This window comes from Uloborus diversus, chromosome 7 (genome assembly GCF_026930045.1).
Source record: "Uloborus diversus isolate 005 chromosome 7, Udiv.v.3.1, whole genome shotgun sequence".
Classification (NCBI taxonomy): domain Eukaryota; kingdom Metazoa; phylum Arthropoda; class Arachnida; order Araneae; family Uloboridae; genus Uloborus; species Uloborus diversus.
The window spans coordinates 70,815,788-70,823,997 of NC_072737.1; the positions used below are offsets into that span (position 1 = coordinate 70,815,788).

At 31.5% G+C, this 8,210-nt stretch overlaps 1 protein-coding gene across 1 annotated transcript in view; it reads right to left on the reverse strand.

The window, feature by feature from the left end:
- LOC129226025 (uncharacterized) overlaps window positions 1-7,633 on the reverse strand; it is a 56,893-nt gene extending 49,260 nt beyond the window's left edge. Inside the window, exon 1 of the mRNA XM_054860600.1 lies at window positions 7,508-7,633. The gene's annotated coding sequence lies outside the window, so the exon portion shown is untranslated. The remainder of the gene's footprint in view (window positions 1-7,507) is intronic.
- Window positions 7,634-8,210: the final 577 nt, after the last annotated feature.

Genomic DNA, 8,210 nt, shown 5'->3' on the forward strand with positions numbered 1-8,210 from the left:
TTTAATTTAATGAGTAAATAAATAGATAATGAAACAGTAAATGAATAAAAAAAAAATAATTCATTGATTAAGGTATGAGAAAAAATAAATGAGAGAATAAAATAGAGAATGAGCATGAGAATAGGGGAATGAATGAAGAAATAAGTCCATTGTTTAGTGAAAAAACGCAAATGAACTAATTAATAAATGAATATGTAAGTGATTTAATAATTTACTGAACAAGTAAGCAAAATGAACTATTTCACTTTGCCCCATCCACTTTGCTCCTCATGCTCTTGACTAATTGTAAGAAACATTAAAAATGAAAACAAGTTTAGTATTAAATATATAAGTAGGGGAATGTGGGACAAAGTGAAATAGTAATAGTAAAATATTTACTCTGCTTCTAACGCCACCTACCTAGTAATATTTGAACTATGTAGTATCACATGTTGTCTATTCCAACCAAGAAAAAGTTACCTCTGAAAATCAAAGATTTTGATAATATAATCAGTTTTCAAAAATGATAATAATAGTGTAATTAATTTGTTGTAAGTCAAAAATTATTTTTGGTATTTTTTCATGATAAAGTTCTTGTTATTAACATTTTAAATATTAATTGAGACCTACTAATATTCGGTGCAATATTTATTTATTTAATATTAAGCTTGTTTGATGCTTTGTACAGTCAAGCTCATGCGCGATAAAAAGGAAGAGTCAAAGTGAAATAGTTTATATTATTTACTTATTCAATCCTTTATCAAATCTTTTACGTATTCATTTATTAATTGTTTCATTTAGTTTCCTTCATTTAATAATTCCCTTATTTATTCATTTATTCACTTATTTTCTAATCAATTCACTATTTTATTTAATCATGTACTTTTTTTCACATATAAACTTATTTATTTATTTGTTTGTTTATTGTTTCATTTTCATTTATTCATTCATTCTTTTATTTGCTCATTTATTTGATCAAAAATTTCTTTAACAATCGAATGGAAAATATTTCATGAGAAAAAAAATTTGTTTTTCACTTTGCCCCATGAAAAAAAGAAGTGAAATTGTTTCACGTTTTTTCGAAGGTACAAATTTACTGCCAAAAATAAAAAATAATGTTTCAATGCAAATTTTATAAAAAAAAAAAACTTATTTTTCTTTCTTTATGTACCATAATTTTCAGAACAAATTTTCAATTTATTCATTTTGAAAAAAGCGAGTTATCTTAACTACAAGTATTTCACTTTGCCCCACATTTCACCGAAAATTAGTAGGTGTCAATAACTATTTTAAGTGTTAATAACAAGAACTTGATCACTATATTATATGATTTTTTTTTGATTTACAACGAAATATTAGAATATGAGTATCAATATTTTAAAATTGCTTGTACGTGTTATCTTATGCTTAGATATTCAGTGATAACTTCTTCCTGACTCAAATAGACTACTTCCATCATAGACTAATAATAAGAGTAGACCGAGCTTTTTCATTCTTGCTGATGAAGAAAATTGGTTCATTGATGTATCACGTGACTAGTGGAAGGGCTTGGCGAAGACTTTGGCAGCATGGTTGCTAGATGGCAGCATTATCTATAGTTTGACACTCGACATGTGTTTTAAGACAATGTGTTTTCATTAAAAAATTTTTTTTCCAAGTGCAGAGATTGAACTGTTTTTTTTTTAGTTATGCATTATTTTGACATTAGTAATAGTTTTTGGTCACAGTTTTCAGTAACTTCTATTTCATTCGGAACTACTACGTCAGCGTTGGTGTAAACGTAATGGCGTAAACGTTTTGTGTTAACGCAAAAATGTACTAATCAATATCTTAAATTGAAATTGTAGGTAAAAATCTTACCGTTAGTCGATTCTTTTTGGGCGCTTGCAAATTTAATTGCTTAGAGAATTATTGAAATTGACTAAAGAAAATGCACAATACTATCTAAACGAAAAACTCACTAAATTAACAAAATATTTACAACTTAGAATAACAAATTTACAAATCGGACTCCATAAAAGATCATTCTTCCGTGTTGCATCAATTCTATTTATTTTATTTCTCGCGAGCGTTGATCGTCTGCTACGATCAACGCCCGCTGTTGCTAGGATATCCACCAGTCACATGGTTTGGTTTATGAGCAGCAAAAGGGTTGCCATAGCTCGGTCTATTCTTATTATTAGTCTATGACTTCTGTTAATACGTAATTGAAATATTTCCATACAGCTGACGGACGCTAAAAACAGTACATATTTCATCGTTTCACTTTGTCCCGCTATTTCACTTTGCTCCAAATTCTTGCACATTGTGTCTTGTAATACGATTTGAAATATTAATTCAAACATTAATTTAAAAGCTATTAAACACAATCAAAGTTTTCCAAATTCAAATACTTGATTTGCTTCCATTTTTAAGAGCTTGCAATTCCGAAATGAAGTAAGGGCGTTGCGTGAAATCAAGATGCATTTGTCAAAATAAGTATCATTTGTCCTTCGTCTTTTCTAGCATTTGAACATTCTTTCTGTTTAACCTTTGTTAAAAACTTTCGAACATTACATACATACAAAAAGACCTTCATCGCTTGAACGCATTTCGATGAGGTTTATTTCCTTGCTGAAGTCATGAAAACATTGTTGATCTTTCGTTCAACAAGGTGTGGATCCTCTTTTCTTTCCGAATCTTTTCAAGTCCAAAGTTCTTGGAAGTGCTCAAGCATGGGTTTGCGTGCTGTGGTAATTAAAAAAAAACATACGTACGAATTTTGGGTTTTAAATAAAAAAAGTAGACATCTTGACTGACAGGGTTAACAACCAATGCGCCAGCCTGTTAAAAATCATCGAAAGAAATGAAAAGTTCTCAAACTCTAATCGAATTTCAAAGTCAGTTTAAAAACTTGCCCTTCATGTATGTATGCACCAGAGTAAAAGATGCTGCAGAAGAGAAAGCTATTTAGTCCTTATTTTGAGGACTCCTTTTAAAAATGATGGGCGTTTCTGACATTGATCAATGTGATAATTCTTTGTCTCTAATAACAAGTAAATGATTCAATATTCTAGAACTGCATTTATATATTTTGAGGCCTAAAACAATCCTGCAGGCAGAGGCAATCAATCAAAAGAATTAAGACCTAGATTATATAGTTCTTCACAATATTTGTTGCCCATAGAAAATTTCTAAAATAAATTTAAGAATATTTTAAAGTGTCCCTAAAACGAGAGACCCTGTACTGATTTGCTAGCTGCTGTTAAGGGGGAAAAATGATTTTACTGTTTTTTGTACAATATGAGAACTCTAAATGTTTTCCGTATCGTTTGCCTAATTAGTATGGGATTGTAGAGAAAAGTGAAATAGTAAAATATTTAACTTAGTATGCAGTACCACCAATTTGTCAATATTTTAACTTTGTAATTAAACATGTAGTTAGTTCCAATAAGAAAATAGTTACTTTGAAAATTTAATATTTGAATCTTCTAGCCATTGAAAAAAATTCCTACTCATATTGCAGTTATTTGTGGCACATCAAAAGTGTTTTGTTATAAAATGTGAAGATTCTTGCCATTAATATTTCAAATAAGATCTACAAATGTTCAGTACAATATTTATTTATTTATTTAATTTTAGGCATGCTTTAATTTTGAAATTATAAGACAGCTTGTCGAGTGCATGCGAGGCAAAGTGAATGGGAAAAGGGATATAGTTTCTTTATTTCAGCAAATCTTTGACGAATTAATTAATTCCTTCATTCATTGTTATATTCATTCACTTTTCATGTATTGATTAACTCCAGGATACAGTCATTCATTTATTTATTTATTCATTCGAACATTATTTCATTGATTCCTTCATTCATTAATTTGTTCATTTAGGGAAAAATATTTTTAATAATCAAAAATATTTTTCCCTAAATTTACTACCAAAGCTTAAAAATAACAAGTCGTATCATGAAATACATTGTTCATTCTTTATGTACTGTAGTTTTTAAATTTTTTTTTTTTAATTTGTTCAATTTGAAGAGAGTTTTTTTTTCTTTTTTTGAATCGTTTCACTTTGTCACTTCCTCCACTTGAATTCGGAAAATCCAGAGATAGTTACTATTGATGCCAGAATAATTTAGATTTCGCTAGTACTGTATTTCAGTTAACCTGGACGTCGTCACTACTGATTACTAGAAAATCTGGATCCCATAGATGAAGATGTTAATAACTTTGACTGCATAATTTGAGCTTCGATCATACAGTTTCTCAGGTAATTTAGACTTTGCCTCACCTCCATTATAGGAGAATCAAAACATAATTAGGAAAAAGAAAAGCTAAAACGGAAAGATAGGGAAAAAATCCCTAAAATTAACAAAGATATAGCCAAGCGGTAATCAATTTTCATCTATTCAATTTTAATCGAAATCTAAATTATCCGGGCATCAACAGTAACGATCTCTGGATTATCCAAATTAAAGTGGAAGAAGTAAGAAATTGAAATGCTTCAAAAAAAAAAAAAAAAAAAAAAAAAAAAAAAAGCGGTATAACAAGATACTAGGTTGGGAGCCATCGTGTCTTCCTTAAGCCGAGATTCAAGAATTCTTCCTCGGCCTACTTTCGGTATTGAAGTTCCAAAAACGTAATTTTAGACGATCCTAAGTGATGTTAGATAGGGTACGGAGGCTTACTTTTGGAAATTTTTCTAAATTTAAACTCAAGGAAATGCGATTGAAGGACACCTTTGATGGACGTTAGGGTAAGGGATGAGGTTGAATTGACTGATCCGGAAATTTTTATCAATTGGAGTTAAAAAAAAAAAAAAAAAAAAAAAAAAAACACAAAATTTTAAACGATTTTCCACGATATTAAGGGAGCGGAGGTTAGTGAACATATAACATTAGAAATAGTAGAAACGAAACCCTTTCTCCTTGATAATTTCTGAATTCACTCGAGGATACAGCATATGTGTTAAAAACAACAAATATTAATCGGGTTAAATGGTATTTTGAATAATTTTTGCTAGCTAACGAGTATGTGTATCATATTGCTTCCTTATTCTCTTTATGGAAATTTCCCGGACTCAGCGAGCTGTAAACTCAAATCTTCCCAACATAAACCTCAAAATCACTTAAGAAATGCTCAGAAATTCATGAATCTTCAGATAACATAAGCAAGAACCTGTTAATCTTTCTACCATGCTATTTATCAGGTTTTATACGGGGCTGGTTTTAAATTCAAGACATACAAATTAGGAATTATTCTTTTCAACTTTTCTTAGGTGTAATACGATAACCTAAAACTTTTAAATTCTTGTGATATCAACTCAATTATAAAACGTGAACAGAATCTTATAAATTAACATTAAAGGAATAATGTGGCATATGAATGATTATTTTTTTAATTTTTATTGAATACATACAAACAATTCATAAACTGATTTTTTTTCATGTTGTTGAGAGATCATAATCTTAATATTAACTAAAAAGAAAGATAAAAACTCATGGTTGAAAAAATACACGGTACTCTAGAACAGAGGTGCCCACCCTCCTCAGAGAAAAGGCGCACCCCCTAAATATCTCGAAAACCCCCATAAAAGGAAGAGCCCCCCCCCCCAAAAAAGTGAAAAATACCCCTCAAACTCCCCTAAAATCTTCAATGGCTCAGTTTGCGCCCTTCGGAGTCGGACTGATTTTGGGTAAAGGAGTCTGAGTCGGGAGTCGAAGTTTTAAAATTTCAAGAGTCGGAGTCGGAGATTTTCCATCAAAGTCGTCAACTCTGCCAGTGCTTGCGGAATCGGAGTCGAAGGTTCTAAAATTTCCGGAGTCGGAACCGGAGCAGGAGTTGATCATGTTTCCTCCGACTCCGCAGCCTTGCTAATTTTTGATAAAGATTGAACACCCCCCCCCCATAAAAAATCTTAACCTTCTTTCCCTTTTTTAATTTTATCTCTCTTTTTTTCATTTTATTTATTATTTTTACTTTTAATTATTATTATTATTTTATTAGAAAAGTTTTGTGCTACGCCAATGACACACACACTTAAACTAAATAAATAAATGAAATAAAATGTAAACAGAATAAAATAAAAAAAGGAAAAAAAATTAATTTGAATTTTTACATCTTGAATTCAAATTATGTTTTTCGCAATCACGAGCGTGTTTATGTAGGCGTGTGTGTTTGTGTGTGGGGGTATGTGTGTTTGTGTGTGGAGGGATGTGTATATGTGTGTAGGCATGTGTGTTTGTGTCTGTGTGCTGGCATAAGTGTGTGGGTAGTTGTGTATATGAATGTGTGTGTGGGGGGGGGGGTGGTATGTATATGTGTGTGTAGGCATATGTGTTTGTGTCTGTGTGCAGGCATGAATGTGTGGGTGGTTGTGTATGTGTGTGTATGTGTTTGTGTGTGTGTGTGTTTGTGTGCGTGCGTGCGTGTGTGTGTAGTTGTGTATGTATGCGCGTGTGTGTGTAGGACATGGATGCAACCTGGAGACGGCTTTCGCTATAGGAGCAGCATCGTGAGGACCCGGTCGACGGTGATGGTGCGGAGTGTGGCGGTGGGAAAATAAAATGATAGGACATCAAAACAGTCAAATAAGAACAATAAGCAATCGTGATTGCTCAACAAAATGAAATAGATAATTTTAATTAAAAATAAATCAATAAATAAATTTAAATAAATTGAAAAAAATATAAAAAATTTCCCCATAATTTTTTGAGGAACTTCCGCCTAACCCCCCTTTCCCCCTTGCCTTTGGGCACCCCTGGAAACTCTGGTAGTTTTGCATCTCTTATGGATCATATAGACAGGGACGGCCAGAACTTAAAGTTTTAGGAAGAGGGAAATTCTCAATTTGCCGAATGGAATTTGAAGTTTTGCCGGAGGATAAAATACGGAAATGCAACAAACGTACATCTAATGAAAAGGGACGCACGAGCATTTAAAAATTGCAATAGTGCAATGCCTCCAAATTTGCCGAATCGTCAGAAAAGTTTGCCGACTAAGGGCATTCTTTGGGAGGTCACAGTGACCTCCCATCGAGTTACTCCGGCACATATATGTCCCATCAATTAGCACTAACTCTACTAAAACAGCTTTCACAAAACATAACATATATGTTATCTGAGTTAATATATTTAATAGTGTTATGCTTAGTTGATACATTTGATACTATTTAATAGTTTTATACATAAAAAAATTTCCAACCTTTTTCTTTTTCTTAGCTCATAGTTTTTAAAAGGTTTAAAATAAATAAATAAATAAAATAAATCAAAAATGAACAAATGAATAAATAAAACAAAAATAAACAAATAAATAAGAATAAAATCGTTTGAAAAAAAAAAAAAAAAACCACACAAATGCGCTAAGTAATTTGGTATTTCTTTTTTAAGGAACCCTTTTCAAGTATTTAAGTAATCAAATGGTATAATACAAAATAAATAAATAAATAAATAAATTAAAAAAAATAAAAATAATAAAAAAAAGATTTTGTAAAAAAAACATTTTATTATGACATTATTATCAGAGAACAAAGAACTCTGAAATAATCGTCTTACCGTTGTTTCCGAAAAGTCATGGGCCAATTCAATATTCCGGAAAGGAACACTAAAGAAGAGGAAAAAGTGTTGTTGCGTCGGAACTATTATTTTATGCCACACTTCGCGAACGCTCAGAACGAAACTGGCGTGAAATTCTATTTCACCGGCGACCTACTTCAATCACCGCCAGGGGGCCGTTTCTCCGATTCTCCGGCTCCATCAGTGGGCTAGTGGGACAGCCTCATTTTCGCTTTACTTTGCTAGAATACAGCACAGAGGCTTCTTCAAAAGCTTCGATTTTCCTGTTTAATCTTAGAAACTACACCTAAGGGTAAAACATCATGGAATGTGTGTGGATGTGCTGTTTTCCGCCAGTTCGACTCACAGTTTTGACCTGTAAACTTTATGGCAAACGACAAAGAGTCGAATTGAAAGAAAGAGAATGCTTTTGATAAATCGAAAAGAAATTGTTGAAAGGTGTTAAAAAAATATTTCTTACATACTGGTGGCATAATTATTTCTAGTATGTGAATTGAACTTTGAAAACTTATTTCTGTAATTTATATCTTTATTTGTAGGTATTAATAAATACAAAAAATGTGTTATTTGACCTTTTGCTCTGCAGTTTTCGTACGTTCAAGGTCATCCGGCGATTTTCATAAAATCCAATACACAAATACTCAGGACCATGATAAAAGGTATTATACAGCTATTTTTAGAA